Below are 17,399 nucleotides of genomic sequence, written 5' to 3'. Positions count from 1 at the left end.
AAGCAAATAGGTTGGGCTTTCTCTAAAATAATAAGTGTATATCAATAGAAGTAAAACAATACTGCAGTAAGGCTGCAAATTTGTCTTTAAATCTTGTGTATTCTTCCTTATTTAATCATATATTTTCCCAAGTATGTGGCTAATCAACTGGTTTTTCCCACTTCTAATAGCATCTCATAGTTGCCTAGAAGTTCCCTCTGCAAAATTTGGAGAGGTGTTATTTTTTTATACTTTCCTTTTTCATTTACTCCAAGTGGATGTCTGTGGTGTCTTGGTGGTGACCGGTTTCTAGGATGCTCTGATGAAGTATGTGACACTCTCCTCAAAAATCAGCAACAGCGTATTTTCTTGCTTAAAGTTTGTCTTTTACAAGGTCTCCAGAAGTTTGGCATAGGTTTCCTAATACTATATTCATTTTTCTAGATAGTTACATGATTGTTGTAGAAGAATCTTGTATTTTTCTGCTCAATGGCAATTAATATTTGAGGAACGTGGTGTGTTGTTGGGAGCATTAGATCGCGAGAGACAAGCAGGTAATATTGCTGTTTATTTGAGGTATCCTGTACATGGAGTTATACTGTCTATATAGTTTATTAATACACGTTAAATATTGCAATATGGTTTCATATCAAAGACTAAGTTATGTGCAGTTTCTTGTGCCCGGAAATTAAAGGTGGTAATCACATCTAATTCCAGCACTCAAGCTATTAGTATGGAGGATTTTTTACAGAAAATTATCCATATTGTAAGATGTGTATTGACATTCTGTAGCTTGAAAAAGAATGAGCTTTTATATTTTCATGGTGATGTGAATTGTAATGAGCTGATACACCGAGAAAGGATGTATCACTTGAAAAAAATCTGTGGGCTGGTTTCAGTGAACTTTGTTTAAAAAAGAAAGAAAATCACCAAAATTTTTTTGCAGTTACTTGGATCTTAGTCATTTCATATTTTCATTACAGACATGGAAAGAGCTGCTTCCAAAATGTCCGGAAGGGGGTTTTTCTTCTTTTTTCCCAGAAGAGCAATTAATGAAGGCAGGCCAGTGCTGACCACTAACACAGACCACAAATTAAGTCTCCTTCAGAAAAGGCAAAATTCCTGCAGAGCTTTAGTGCCTTTGGGCACAGGCGGGAGAGAGCTCAGTCTTGGCTTCTTGTAGCCATAGCCCCGTGCGCACAAAGGGTACAAACAGTTGAATGAAAATCAATATACGGGAGCTGAGGATTTCCATCTGCAGCCAGGCTCTGGCTCCTTTCCCTGCATAGATAATTTTTCTTATACCAAAGGCACGCCAGCCTTGCAAAATGCAGGGGAGGGTGTCTCTTTCCTGATGGGATGGTTGTGGAAGATGTTGCCTCTCCTCTCTTGTCTCCCTGTGGGCTGAGTCCTGTGTCCTGCCAGCCAGGCCAGCTTTCCCAAAAAAAAACCCTGCTCGCCACCTCTCTGCTGTTCATCTCCTATCCCTCCACTCAGCAGCACCCTGGCGACACTGAGCCTCTGCTCTCCCACACCCAGCGAGCCAAAAATACATCTTTGGGGGCTTATATATAGGTTAGATTTTCAATTAATTTAAGTTCAGGGCTAATCGCTGTTGAATGCAAGTGTGAGCCGACTCTATCAATATGTGTATGAGTTAACATAATAAATTATTTGTTTTTCAGGGACAATGTTGAGAGAAGACTCTAACTTCTTCCTGGCAGGGGTTTGCAGAATCAAACAGGGTGGAAATTAGCACTTCAAATTAGTTTCTTCGAACAGTAACGGCGTTTACTATTCTGTCCTTCGTGTCTTCCCATGATATACAGTGAGCTCCTGTCTTACTCCTGGAAGGGAGAAAAGGCGTGCTGGGCAGCAATTTTTGCTTGTGCTTTCAGTCACCATAAAGACAGAAATGAAAAGCGAGGTCCAGTGGAGGCCAGGAGACGGCGCACGGTGGCAGGGGGAAAGAGGAGGTGAGGGTAGGAAACAGTTTGGTGGCTAGAAAAAGGGCAAGAGCTTGTGCGAGTCACACCGTTTTGTCAGTTGTTTCTTGTCAGAGATTCATGAGAGCCTGGTCGGAAAAAGGGAGATGATTTGGGGAGAGCAAGGTAAAAAAAAAAGGCAGACAGGAGCATGGTTGCGTTTGGGGAAGCAGAGTGGTCCAGCCCAGAGGTGGCAGGGAGCAGATTTGGCCACGGTCGGCAGGGTGCAGTGGGGATGCTCCCAAGGGGGACGCAGACCTTGCAGCCTCAGGGGAGGGGACTCTTCTCTGCTCCCATCCTACATTTATATTCCTCACCAAATTGTGTGCATTTTTCTTCTGCCGGCTTTTTTCCTTGAGGTCAAATAGGTCTTTCGTCTTCACGATGTGCTTGGGAGCACAAACAAATCCTTTTTTGTCATCGGCTGATCCTGGGCTACCCAGAGGCTGAAGCGAGTGTTATTTAACATTGCCGGTGCTGGCTGCTGCGTCAAATTACACCGTCCCATCCTGTGCTGTCAGTAAGCAGCAGCTCTATCTCAAATTCCCCCAGGGCTTTGCTTTTCTGAACTTTTTCCAACTCCTGGCACGGACATCTCTGCTGAAGTCCACGTGGAGATTTTGCAGAGCAGCTCCGTAGGTCTGTAAGTGGGAAATGCACCTCGAGCTGCTGTAGCCCTTCACAGGGGGTGAAATGGACTGGAAAATCTCATCTAATCATTAAAATTAAGCTTTTGACCTATTGCTGTGTGCAAAGTTGGAGCTGCTGTTCTCCACACGCTGTTTAAAACGCTGCACGAGGGAGCACTGAGCATCTGAGCCAACCACTGAGCATCTGAGCCAACCCGTGCCCAGTGCGAGTGGCATCCAGCTGCTCTGGGAGCTGACAAATTTCTGGAAGCTCTTTGCTGTGGCTCACAGTTAAGCAAATCCATCGCTCCTTTTGGTCCGCGGATTATGTACCTTGTGCAGCACTACCCCCGTGCATAGATTTCATATCCTCCTCCACGTCAGCCAGAGATGAATAACTACATGCGGCTCCACAGAGCTAATCCGCAGGCTGATACCCCACTTTGTCATTTTTGTCAGCGCTGCCTTGTTTGGAGTTCCCATCCATCTGGAAGAGCTCCCCGGCCCTTCCCCTCCAGCAGTATTTGCAGCTGGGCGGGCAGGGATGGGGGAGGCAGAACAACTGCGGTCCCTCTGCCAGGAGCCGGCTTGTGCTGCGGCCGGCGGCCGTGCTGCTGCTTACCTGCTCCAGCCGCCGCTTGAGATGGCTGCGGGCCACCGGCTACCAGCTACGACTCGACCAAGTGTTGGATAGTCGATGAAGATGCCAGAGGAGTGAAATGTCTCACCTCTTACAGGTCTGGCCATCCCCTGCCTTGGCCAGGCTGGTGCCCTGGCTCATGGACAGAGGAAGCCTCCAGGATCTCCTGCTTTTCCTTCCTCGTCCAGGCTTTTTAATCCTGGGGCCTGCACTCAGCGGAATGTATTTAAGCATAGAGGAAATTATTATACATAGTTTGATAAATAATAACTTTAAAAACATTGATAGAAATAAATTTTGCTTTTGATTCTTCAGCTTTCTGGGGGGTTGTTCGTCTGAGTCCCAGTATCATTGAAAATTAGGATCTGCATCTCAGCCAAAATGCGCCGTGAGGGGGATCCTACCTTTCGGAGGTGCTCTCATTTTGTTGTGTTGAGCTGTACTGAACGGGAGTGGATTCCTGTGGAAACAGAGCGTACAGCCAGGGAATCAAAGGCTGTATCTGAAGAGGACTGAATTGGCACTATCTGCTTCCTGACTTTGGAGTCCTTGACTTTTCAACTTTAATGATGTTCTTTTAATGGAATATAATCTGCACAGCAAAGGCGCGTGCTGGTGTGGTGTTTACTTCAAATGCTCCGGTCTAATTCAAAGCTCAAACTGTTCAGAGGTTTGGAGTGTAAAAATAAATCCAAGGGAAGATTTATTAGTAGATAAAGGCCAGGCACTGCAGTCAATGATATGACCTGACTAGTGCAATACCTACATGGCACGTGTGTGTGTGCATGCAGTTACAGAAAAGAAGTGAAAGATACAGTGGGCATCCTCTTAATTTCTGTCCCCCTAGGAATAGACAACACTGTGCAGCAAAGGGCACACGAGGAAAAGGGCTTCGATTGTCAGTTTGCTCTCAGTAGGAAAAGATTAATAAAAGGGCATGTCAAGCACCTTTAATGAGCAGAAATGAAGTTGCTTTAATTTCTAACAGAGATTTTGGGTAAGCCCACTTCAAAAATGCATGTTTAAGTGAAAGACTTGATACGTTAGGCATTGACACAAAACGCTAGAACAAAACTTGTACAGCTGAAGCAGAGGCTAATTGCACAGCCTGTCTTGCAAATGGAAGTCCTAAGTAAGGACTTACATACTTTTCTGGTTAATTTAATAAAAATCATCCTGGTATGTTACTAGACTCTTAACAGTTGGCCAGAGGAGATCCATGGAAGAGAGCAAATAGAGATGGAGAATGAATTGATGATACTGGAGAAGAAGCTGTGCTGGCAGTTCAGGTAAAACAGGATCAAAGAGAAGATTGCTTTCAGGTGAGGTAAGCTAAATATTTTACTTTATTTTCTATTCACCCCCCCTTCCAAGTTTAGATGGAAGCATTTGCTTCACTTTTCTCATAAGATAAATTAGCCAGAGATATTAAGCAAACTGTTTATTTTGTACTCATTCCAATCAGTCTGGGTTTAATTCTCTTTCTTCTGTTATGGTTGTCATATCATATGGATAATAGTATGCAGATGTATGCAAAGAATAGAAAAACCTTATGCTCTGACTCACAAAGATGTTGAACATAAAAAGGCAACCTGCAGCCCTTCTCTCATTCTCGGTCATTGGCTCTGGATGGATGATCTCCATTACAGCAATCTGTGCAGCCTTTTGACCTGCGAATCTGGACCCAGGGAATGGCCACTGGAATAAGGCAGAGACTGCAGGTAGCACAACGCTTGTTGCGAACACAATATTCAATGCCTGGAACCCAGCAAAGCCCTGAAGCACGTGCTTCCTCTTAAGCATGTAAGAAGTCTCCTTGAAGATAAGTGCTTTATTAGGCTTTGACTTCAAGCAGTCTGTCACAGACATCTTTAAAATAATATTTGTAAGGCAAGTTTATCAATGTTTATATTCCTAGCCTTTTTAAAAAATTATTATTGTTTTGAAATTGAGCAGGCCACTTCTCTTCCTTTCAGACCCAAACAATAGGAACACTTTCTAAGCTCCTCACATTTGTCACTTTATGTAGAGGGTTTGTTGTTTGTTTTTTTCTATCAAGATGAATCACAACATTATTACTCTGCATGGTTGAATTAGTGGAAGGTAACAGGTTTAAGTGATCTTGAATCAGTGCAATTATTTATGTGAGTCTAGTTCCAGTATGAATTTTTTCCTGACAGTTACAGCTGCCCAGAAGCCAGTAGTGGCAGTTTTTAATTCTGAACCAGTGACATCTTTAGTATTTCACATGTTATATCTTTGCATAGCTAAAACCAGCTGCAGTTATTGGGACTGTGCTATCCTGATGCTTCCCAGGTCCATATCTACATGGCATGCAGCCTGTGGTGTAACAAAACTATCCTCAAGTGATTCTCCCCCTCCACTCCACTCTCGTGAGACCCCACCTGGAGTACTGGGTCCAATTCTGGAGTCCCTACTACAAGAAAGATATGGATGTGCTGGAATGTGTCCAGAGAAGGGCCACGAGGATGATCAGAGGGCTGGAGCACCTCTCCTATGAGGACAGACTGAGGGAGTTGGGGTTGTTCAGGCTGGAGAAAAGAAGGCTCCAAGGAGACCTTATAGTGGCCTACCAGTATCTTAAGGGGGCCTACAAGAAAGCTGGTGAGGGACTTTTTAGGATGTCGGGTAATGGTAGGACTAGAGGGAATGGATTAAAACTAGAGATGGGTCGATGCAGAGTGGACGTTAGGAAGAAGTTCTTCACCATGAGGGTGGTGAGACACTGGAACAGGTTGCCCAGAGAGGTGGTGGAAGCCCCATCCCTGGAAGTTTTTAAGGCCAGGCTGGATGGGGCTCTGAGCAACCTGACCTAGTGGGAGATGTCCCTGCCCATGGCAGGGGGGTTGGAACTAGATGATCTTTAAGGTCCCTTCCAACGCTAACAATTCTATGAGTCAACAGCATTGACCTCTCAGTTCTTGTTGCGTGGAGGTCTAAAGTGTCAAACCTAAAGCACGTCACTGATCTGGAAATGGGCAACTACAAGCACAGGGAGAAAATTAATGCTGGAACCAGAGAGAAAATAGGTATTTGTAGACACTGTGAAGAGAAAAGAGGCCATCTGAAGCTGGTCAGGTTGGAGCCTGGTGCAGACATGGCAGCCAAGAGGGAAATTGTGCCCCAGTGGTGCGGGGCTCTGCAGGGCTCAGCGGCAATAGCCACTGGACTTGGCCTAGATGGCTGCAGCTGATAACCAGTGCACCTTCTTATGAGAAGGCAGCTGCCGTTTTTCTAGGAGATATTTTAAAGCACCTTGTGTTTTATCAGAGTGTCCCCGCTCGTGTTGGAGAGGGTCTCTGTGCATCGTGTCCTTGCCTTTTTTTGTCTGTCTGCCCATGGCAGGAGGGGGTTCCCTTCTGCACTGCCATGGAGGAGCTAAAAGCAGTGCCATAGAAATGAGTCCAAAAAAGTGTCAAAACAGTTGTAAGCAGGTAGCGCCAAGCAGCCATTTACCTGTCGGGAATTACAGCCGATAGACCACCTTCATGTCGGAGAGTTGGCTTTAACTTTTAAAACCCCGTGTGAGAATTACACTGCGTGCAAGAAACCCATTGCCTGCAGTTTTACAAGTGAGTCTCGGGTGCCCCCAATACACCAGAGCACAATAAGAAATAAAAAGTTTACAGAGGAATTTAATCCAGTGGCAAATAACTCTAACACACCAGCTATCCCAGAGCTTGCTGGGATAAATTGCCAACTCTGGCATAAAAATCTTTGCAATAATGCAAATAACGATACAGGTATCTGCAAAGAAACTAGGTTCTGTAGCTGTGGCTCCTAATTCATGTCCACCCAAGGCAGGATCAGCCCATCACATTTATCGCACACTTGCATTTCAGGGGTGGTTTAGGCTGCCTTTGCTGTTTTGGGGGGCTCCCGGCTTTCCTCCTCCCTGGGAAAAGCACAGGGAAGTTGTGGTGCCTTGTAAAAGGGAGAGGAGACACTAAACGTTCGCATCGTTACAGAGCTCGCGTTACAGATGCTGTCCAAGCCTTCCAAACTCCTCTTCAGCAATGAGGTAGCATTACAGTGCATTTGCACAGGGAATAACTACGAAGAACTAAAGTGCAATTATTTAATTGTAAAGGCTGGAGACTTTTTTTAAAAAAAAAAAACAAAAAAAAACCCACAAAAACCAAACAGCAAAAGAGCTGCAGAATGGAAAGGAGTTTGGTGATCGTTTCTTTTTAAAGAGACTGCAGGTAAAATTGCTATATAAAATTATATTCTATTACATTCTCTCAGAATTTGGAGCCTCTGTAATATATACCGTCTGTGTAACTTATAAATGTCAGAGCCCTTCCCAGTAGATTTCACCTGTAATATATTTAATGTATGGCACTCACGCATAGCCAAAACTACCCTTCCTAAATAAGTTTCATCAGGGATTTACAGCCCTTGTTACAAGAATAGTTCATGCTGGCATGTGGTGTGAGTTTACCCAAGTGGACCGAGATGAAGGGAAGCGTTACCTCAGATCTTGATATGATTATTTGCCCATCTGTGTAGTCCCTCTTTGAATATTGCCAGGATAGGAAATATAAAATGGCTTCAAAATGTCAAAGTCTTTAATTAAAAAATAAACAAGACAGTGAAATCTGAAGCTTACATTATGGGGAGGAACAAAAATAGGAACGAAAGCGTAGGTAAGGACTTTGATATGATGAGTCAAAAGCCAGTGAAGCCAAAACTCAAGCTCTGAGGGTATTTCGTGGGAAGCAGTTAAAGTGATGGCTGCAGTGCTTGCTTGCTGGGTGCTGGGATAGTCAGCAGGGTTAGGACTGGTTCAGTTTGGGTTTTTTTCTGCAATACTAAAATTGAGAAGCTGGAACGAGAAAGGTGGTTGGGGGTGTGTGGCAGCTCCCAAGGCTCCATGTCCACCTACCCTTGGCAGAAAAGGAGCCAAAAAGGAGCACCTCCACTCCATACCACAGCCTGCCTGGGCAGCTGAGGCTGAAGCCGAAACCTCACGTGTTGTATTGCCAGTGTGTTCCCGCTCTCGCCCAGCATTAAGATCTGTGGAAGCGGGGCAGGTGGGAGAAGCCCGGTTACGATTGCCGTTTCATTGATGAACATTTCAGTCCTGTTCTCTCGGCTGCATCCAGGCTGCCGAGGCAGGCCAGGAGCCGGCCCTCCACCCCCTGCACCCACCGGCGCCTCCCGCACCTTACCCTGTCCCTGCCTGCAGCTCCCGGCCAAAGAAAATATGCCCCGAAAGGCAGAAAGGTTAGCTCATCTGTTGCTTATAGCCTGCAGTCTTTGTTCACGATGGCTACTATATTGGGAGTTTTCTTGGAATACGTAGTTATAAACAGTAATGGGAGTTCTCAGAAATATCATTTCAACTCCCTGTACTTGTAACAGATGCCAGCGCATTCGGGCTCCGATCGCAGTTTCCAACCTTGCCCTCATCTTGGAGGCACTCCGCTTCCTTCCTCCCCACAGGCAAGAGATGCCGGGCTATAAAATACAGGGGGCAGCAACCTGGCAGAAGAATGAGGTTTGTCATACGCGTTTCAACACTTGTCACATCTCCCAGGAGATGCTTGTTAGCCAACTTGAAGTGCCTGCATTTGCATGCAACACCAAAGGACAAACGTGCCCTGGAAGTGATCAGCCTGCAAACGTTCCCGTGCTGGTGCAAGGGAAAGGAGGATTTTTTTATTTTTTTTTTCTCTAGAGAGAATGGAAAGTAAAATGGATTTGAAGGGAGTTTTTCTGAAAGCAAACCAATTAACAGAGAAAAAGTTCTTTATTTAGAAAATGTCGTTGGCTGTTCAAGAATAGAGAAATGGGAATTGAAAGGGATATGACACTTCAATTTTAACTAGCGGTTCGCAGTCACTTTCTTTGGATATCCTCTTTCCTAGCTGATATTTCCTCTGATTTATTCCACTGCAGAAGTGGATCATTTCAGTGAGTTTTATGTAAGTCCACTTGGCTGTTTTACAGTTCTCTGCATGTTTCAATATATTCCACTGTTAAAAATTTTAAAAGTAGGTGGGGAAAGAGGAAATTTCTGGTTAATATATAACAATTTCTGAAGTCAATGTGCCTGGACTCAATTTTTCAGGGCATTTTTCCAGACATCTAATGATGCCAGAAAATAAAAATAGCCAAGTAGCGGGACCTTTCCTACAAACTCCTCTGCAACCCGGCAGAAGTTTCATGGTCCTAATCATGTCCTTTTCTACTATCATTGGGAAGAAACTGAAAAAAAAAATCACAGGCACACAGAAAAAAAGAAGTGCTGTATAAAACTGCTATAGATGACTAAGTCTGCTACAGCAGAAAGAGTTGAAATTAATATGTGAGCTTTTTGGTAACATCAGAACAACCGTGGTTGACCGAATGGTCTAGCTGACCTCTGCTTGCGAGAATACTGGAGACTTCAGCTGAGCATTTTTTATTCATTTACAGTTGGCCACAGGAAGGGCAGCAGCCTCAGCACAGACACCAGGCTGGTGGTATTATCATTGCTATTACACACTCTGTGGACAAATAAAGGTACATATGGAACTAGCGTGTGCAATCCCAGGGGTTTCAGGTAAGTTCACATCCAACTGATGAGAGAAAAATCTTGGATATGAAAAAAAAACCCTACTCATTTTCAAGCATGCATATTTTGGATCATAAATAAGAAAAGCCTCACACTGATAATTTTTAAAGAGTTCAACAAATGAAAAGTTAAGTGGGTGAAAAATGGAAATAGACAACCCGATGCTGGAATGTTTTTCAGTTCTTTTTAATTCTCTGGCTTTTACAGAAATTTAGTAAGAGGATCGACATTTTAAAAAGAATGCAGCTTGTGGGTTTGCCCATGAGATTTATTGCATTGTATTTAAAGAATTTCTACCTTATTGGGATATTGGGTTGCCCAGAGAGGTTGTGTAGTCTACATTCTTGAAGGTTTTTGAGACCCAACTGTATAAAGCCCTGAGCAACTTGGTATGACCCCACTTGGAGCAGGAGGTTAGGCTAGATACCTCCCTAGATCCCTTCCAAACTGAATTATCCTGTGATCCTATCAAGTAGATAGAGAAGGATTATTTTTATTTCATGCTTTTAGGCAAAATTTTGTGCATTTGTGTGTAAGAAATGCTTTCCTTGATGGAAAGCAAGGACTTAACTGGATTCATATATAATTTTACACCCTTTCCAGGAAATGTTGCTGAAAATATCATATCAAACCACCTCCATTTCATTAATAGCTTTCTATGATTTTAGGTGTGAATGAAAATATTACAAAATGTGGAAGTTAAATAAATGACGAAGCACAAGACCAGTTAATGACTGAGTAGCTTGGCAAATGAAGTAACAGGATAGCGTGAACTATATTAGCTTAGTAGGTTGAGCTATGCGTATTGTTGATAATACTCTCTGCAGGATCAACAGTATGGGCTTTTACTATTGCTAAAGCGGAGGAGCCGATCTGGAATAATTCCGAGGCCACCTCATTCATCCCATTTATGATTTATGCCAACTGCCAAAAGTTCTCTGAGAAATTTTTACTCACGTTTTATTTATTCTTATTCTTGGTTTGGCTGATAAGACAATATCTGTGCTGTTAATCCTTATTATAGGGTTTTTTCTGTCACTTACCTTGTGTTATTATTACTTATACATGTTTCCAATAATATATCTGAAGAAAAACGGATGTGTAAGAGATTGAATCTGAAAACCTAGCGCTTGTGCCATTCATAATATTTCAAACCTTTCAGTCAAATATTATTTCGATTGGTCAAAGCTGTTAGAATAAGCATAGGGAAAAGTGTGCATACATCTTGTTTGAACCTGACTGCAGCCCTACATGGTAATGTTCACGGAAAACTCCACAAAGGTACGAGCCACATATTAGCTTAGCAGCTGAAAGATGAGTAAATTCAACAGCAAGAGAAAAATGCAATTAAGTAAACGGAAAAAATCAGCCGAGTATTTAGTGATTCAAAGTCACTTAAACCTCAGCTGGTTTGGGTTTGAACACAAGAAAATGAAACTACATGGGCTTTGTGTGAAATCTCTTCCATCTGGTTCAAACAGGAAGCCAAACTTTTTGTCATCTGGTTAGCTATGAATTTTTTGAACATGTTTTTCATAGATCCATTCTGAGTTTATTGTGATGCCTTCCAGAGGTCATGGTAGAAGTCACTGTAAATAGATTAAATTACTACTCTTGTACAAAGAGAGGAGTGTATACAGTCGCTGGAGTAATCCCAGTCTACTGACTTCCCAACCTTTTGTGGTTCTTTCAAATAGCAAAGTGAAAATCTTCATCTGCATTTCTTTTGCCTTTGGATTTTTCTAAGCAAGTCATCAATTTCCCCTTCACCTGCACAGAGCTACCCAAATTTCATGATAATGATTTGTTTTATAATACTGATACTAAAAGGATCCAAACTAAGGTAAAGTCAGAGTGACTCCAGGAGATGCTTTATGTCTTTTGGGTCCTTAAAAAGCCAGCTGACTTCAGAATAACATGACAGAAGAGCCCCTTGTCATCCTCCGAGAGGTTAAATCAACTGCAATTCAAATGTGGCAGAGAGGCTGGCATGTTGTGGGCTGTTGTTGGCATGTGAAATTTTGCTAAAAGATTAACAATCTTCACAAGGAAGACATTAAGCTGAGAAGATGGACTAGGAAGCTTGAAGGAAATAACAACTTGGATTCTAACTGTTTTCCTGTAATTATTTAACTTTCAGGGGCTGGCCTGTCTCTTCTGGCCACCTAAAGAGATAGCAGAGCAAATACATTCAAAAGATTTGCAACTAGACTTGTGTGTAGTACTAGAAATTGAAGTGTTAGGATTTTGAAAGAAGTAGACCTAGGGTCAGGTACAGAAAAGTGCCTGGAACGCACTGGTAGCACTAGCTATAAAGTTTATTTTTGAGAAAGAATTTGCAATAGGTGTCATTTTAATGGTTGATTCTGGGATCAGGATTTTGCCTTACAAATTCATTGCACAAGAGATGGAGAAATGCATTTTAATTCAGAGGGAGTAATACATGGGGGTTTTTTTAAAGCTATAAATCAGTTCTGAGATAAAATAAGAAATAACTTGCTTTTAAGTTTGATCTCTGTCATTTGCAGAGCTGGAAAAAAATCCTCGTCCCAGGACTTTCCTGTGGACAGTGGACAGGACAGGACAGTGCTCAGAAGAAATCCCTTTTTGGGACTGCGAGACACTCCTTTGCATCTGCCTGCGGACAGAAACTTGCTCAAGTGGTAGAGGTGAAAATAATGGAGAAAAGGAAAGGGTTTTTTTACAGGTGATTCAGGTTTCTTAACAGTAGAACATACTCTGAAGTTTTAAATTTTAGAGAAATTTGAAAGAATTACATTATTGAATCGATACAGGCAGAATGCTAATTGATTGTATCGTATCCCAGACAAATTATCACATGGGTTCTAACTCCCATCTCAAGCGTGCTTGTGGGTATAAATACACATACATAGTACGTACGTGTATGTATGTGTGCGCATGGGTTTCTGTAAGATGAAATGGCCTGTATGCTTTTTCCTGGGTTATGCCCAGCACATTCATTTAATTATTCAGCGAGGACACACACTACCAAGTTCTTGGACCTTTTTCTTTTATTTCTTTTTCTTTGTAAGAGCTTTGATACTTTTTGGCACTGGTTCATATAGTCAGGAGAGTACGTTTAATGGGCCAAAGGCATTTTTATTACCCTTTAAAATGTTTAACAGAGTTTCTGTATAATTTCTCAACATGGTCTATTTGTTTATTTCTGTATATTTTTGGTATAAAGTGGTAACATGGTGTTAGGTTTTATTACATTGGCACTGTCATCATTAAAGATGTATCAATCCTTCCATTATGCACCCATATTTTTAGGGGCTTATATTCTGGACATGAAACTTCGTTCCCAGTGGGTGTCTCGATGCAAATGCCCCAGTAAGATGCAAATCGTGATTTTCTTCAATTAAGTATTAAAGGAATTGGTTTGGCAACTTTTAAATAGCACAAAATCTGTTTTGAGACATTTTTTTCACAAGTGAATAGAAAAAAAAAAGTTTTTATTTGAACAGTTAAGGGATTGATCCATCACTTCTCAAACACTTCATTATCTTAGTTGTAATGGGACGTAGTTTGAGACGAGACTGAAGGTTCAGGCTCCAGAAGCGACATTCAGTTACTGAATAGCTTAGCCTTGCTTTTACCATTATGTGAGAAATGCAAGTGGACTGGACACTAAATATAAAGGAACAGTTGTTTCATATGAAACAGATGAAAACTGAAATGCGTAGAATCTGGATTTTGTCTCATACTACAAATGGGGAAAATAGTACACATTTGTTATTTTGAGTATAAAATAACAGTAACATATTAGTCACTAAAATCATATGCATTGTTTGCACCACTGATTATTCCTTCCTTTTTACACGTGGGTATTCTGCCAGTTAAATATTCTGATTTGTACGTGATTCAATGTAGATTTTTGAAGCAGATCGATCAGTAATTAGGACTTGGTTATAAAATCCATAAGAAGAAGCCGCACTGAGGTGTTTGTTGCTTGTGTGCGGAAGTCAGACACCAGTATCTGAGTTTTGCAAGTATAGATTTCTTATAAATTGAGTGAATGTCAGCGTAGTAGACCACCTTCTAGACATCTGGTGGGTGGCAACACAGGCGCTTTTTTACTGCCTGAGTTCCAGTCTGCTTCACAGCTCCATAGAAAGAAATGGTTCATGGTTAAAACAACTTAGAGTCAGATTTCGTTTCTGACTCTGCTGAGCTTTACCTTTCAATAGGCAAGGGGGCAGCTACAGCAACAAGCTCCTCAGCATTTGGAATCTCTTCTCACCGCTATGTGTATTTTGCAAGAATTTCTTTTTTTTTTTTTCTTTTTTTTTTTTTTGGCAAAGAAGACGTAGCAGGAGGCCAGCAGCGGTGTTATCCTGTAGTCTGCAAGTCCTCCTCCCAAACGGTGCTGAGAAGCTGGAGCTCTGCAGATGGAGAAAACCAGCAGATGTGAGGTTTGACCCTGGACTCTTTCACCCCCTCTTTTATCATATGCAGAACACAGGGGTTCAAACAGATGCTACTAAGAGCAGTCATCGAGTGCAATACTGCACCGAAATGATAAATACAGCAACTGTATTATAGAGCCCAGAACATTACCAACAATCAGGGGCAGTATCTGGAGTACCGGCGTCCAAATGTTTCCAAGAGTTCAAAAGCCAGTTTTATTTTCAGTTGCTCCAGACAAGGCCCACCAGTGACTTCAAGTTCAGTGCTATTCCAAATTATGGGATAACTCATTGAAAAGGTCCAGTGCTTGGAAAGAGACCAGTATCAAAGATACATTCGCTGCTATTCCGGTCTTAGTGAAGATGGCTCCTCTCTGTTGGAACAAAAAGGTCAAGGTATATCCATTACATTTTAGATGCCTTCTGATGATACAAAAAAATCATTCCAGAATTGGCAGTGCATGTCATTAACATACATGCAGCGTATATGAAATTTATGAACATGTGTATAGATATACAGATAAATACATACATACATAGGTATCCAAGAAGTTAGGAGAGGAGGTAAAACGTGTAGGAGGCCACTATATAGCTCATCTTTCTCAGTTTACAGAATGAAGCATCGCTTGTGTGTCTGTTCTAGGAGAAGCTGATGGAAAACAAGTAGATTGCAGTCAGTTACTCATACTGCAAGATATCCTAAACTGATGGGAGATGAGTAAGTACAGCACCAGCTACTTTTTTCCCAGCGAAGGATTTACTCTTCATATCTCTGATCAAACGCCATCCCCTCTGGAGTGGCATGGAGCCTTGTTCCACATAAGAATTAGCCTCTCCATAAAGCTGTGGGACAGTGCGCAGCCAAGAAGCAGGTCAGAAGCTCCTCTTGTTTGTCACTGTTTTCCCTGCCTCAGGAACAGCTATAATCCTTGCCCATCCTTGCATGCTTGGGATCTGCAGTGTGGAATATAATGGTTCATAAATCACAGCGTATCAACTTTTGCTGATTGTTTAACTGCTGGACCCAAAAGTCATGTGCTGTTGATGAAGAGCCAGTCTGAGCTTGGGCAAGTGAAAGAAGCCATCAGGTTCCCGCTGACATTTGGAATCTGCCGTCTCAGAAACCGTCATTTTTAATGCATGACTGAAAGCCTTATTTGAATTAGGAGTCTGTGCCATTGGCTACCAGCTGTGATGCTGCGGAGTTTGCTGTGACAGGGTACTCCCTTTTCCCAGACCAGAGTCTCCACTCAGTCTCTTGACAGTCTGCCAAGCTTCACAACTGGAATGTGTGAAGTTCAGTTTAGAAACAGTTTCTTTCCATCATTCGTGCCTGTTTTGATCTAGTATGTGAAACAGGTTTCTACTTTTGTTATAGGATTCTTGTTCATTCTTGGCAGATTTAAATTCATTATATAATCTATCGGCATCAGATGACTGCCTAGGAATGAGTAGCAGATGCATCTCCTGAGATACAGAATTCCTTGCTACAGCCATGCATTGGTGACTTGATAGACTTGATATAGTTGGGACACTATATGACCGGAGTGGTGGCAACAAAGGCATCGTGAATTTGATAAAACCAGTACCAGATGTAACAGACTCTGAAGGGGTGTGATACAGAACTGGCCTCCCACACCTTAAGAATGATGGGGAAAACATTTGTCCTGGCACAACCACACTGTCATGGTAATACTTTCCTGCCCAAGCACAACTCAGGACTATCCTCCCTGAGGATAGTCATAGCTATTGTCAGTGTTAGTCTGGTTTCTCCATTTACACGCTGCTGTGCTATGAGCAGACTCTGTCTGGCTGATGCACTGCTAAAGAATGTTACACATCCCCCCTTGTGGCTAATCTACCAAGGATGACCACTGATCCAAGCTAATGGATGAGGTCCTTTCATTTGAGGGGCTTTGAGACTGTAGTCTGGGCTTTCATTCCCACTGTTGGCATAATGAGAAAGAAGTTGCAGGTGGTAATGCTCATGCCAACTGCTGTGAACTTCAGAAACTTGGAAAGAACTTCTGAGAAAACTGGCATGACGTATTTTCCATCCTTTTTTGAAAATAGTAATCTACAAAAGACAGCTGTGAGCTACTGCTACCAGTAAGCAGTGCAGTGGCAAAGGCCATTAAACAGCTTAGGAACCTCCACTCAAAAGTGCTCTGAAAAAGCTGGCTAAGCTGCTACTAGACTTGGAGGTACCTGACCTCTCTAGGATCTTTCCTGCTTGGTGTTAAGTTCTCCAGGTGCCTAGGGTTGTACATCTGAGCATTTCACCCTAATCTTCACAGGACCGAGCAGCTGTTAGTATGGAAGTGAAACACATCGAGATCCTGAAACTGTGCATTTTTCCCCTGGTGTCCTCACGAACAGTTCATCTTGTAGCACAGTGGTCCCCAAAATGGAGCATAATAGTTGTCTGTGCAAGCCAGTTCAAAGTCTGAATGGAGCTGGCAGGTTTTACCCTCAGTGGTGGTACCTACTGCTATAAATGGTGATTCCCTCAAACAAACCAAAACCAAACCCTCAAAAACAAACCAAAAACCCCCAAACAATAAAAAGCCCCACTTGTGGTTTTACGCAGTTGTAGGCATTCTCAGAAAATGCCTGATACATGCTGAAAGGATTAGGCTCCTCACCAAATGAAGTCACAGCTGCCGCTGCCTCTTATAACATAGCTGGAGGAAGAGAAAAAGGCCTTCATTTCCGTAATAGCATCCTAGTCAGATTATTCACCAAGTGAGAGCATGCTTTTGTTTCTTCCTATGCTGAAGGGAATCCAAGGCCAGAATGTCCTGTCTCTGAAAAGCATCATAGACCCCATGCTATAGGTCTTTATGTTTTGTTTCAGTTTAATTTGCCTCTGAGCAAAATAAGAATAATAATTCCAGATTCATCAGCCCAGATGAGATGTGTGACTTTCTAGCCTATAGTGCAGAGCTTCGACATGTGAAGAGTCTCGGGTTCTCATCTCATTATCCCCGATCATTTGTGTATTTCACAGCAACCAGTCCTTGGACAAGTTGCATGGGTCAGTCCTTCTGCCAGTCCTAAGTAGGTCTAGACCTTCATCCCTCTCCAGTACATCTCATTGTTGAATCAGAGGAGTCCTACTTAAGATGACTACCTTTTAAGTAAAGGATTATG

Source organism: Larus michahellis, chromosome 5 (genome assembly GCF_964199755.1).
Source record: "Larus michahellis chromosome 5, bLarMic1.1, whole genome shotgun sequence".
In the NCBI taxonomy this organism is placed as follows: domain Eukaryota; kingdom Metazoa; phylum Chordata; class Aves; order Charadriiformes; family Laridae; genus Larus; species Larus michahellis.
The sequence above is the reverse complement of the archived record's forward strand: the minus strand, read 5'-3'. Positions refer to the sequence as shown.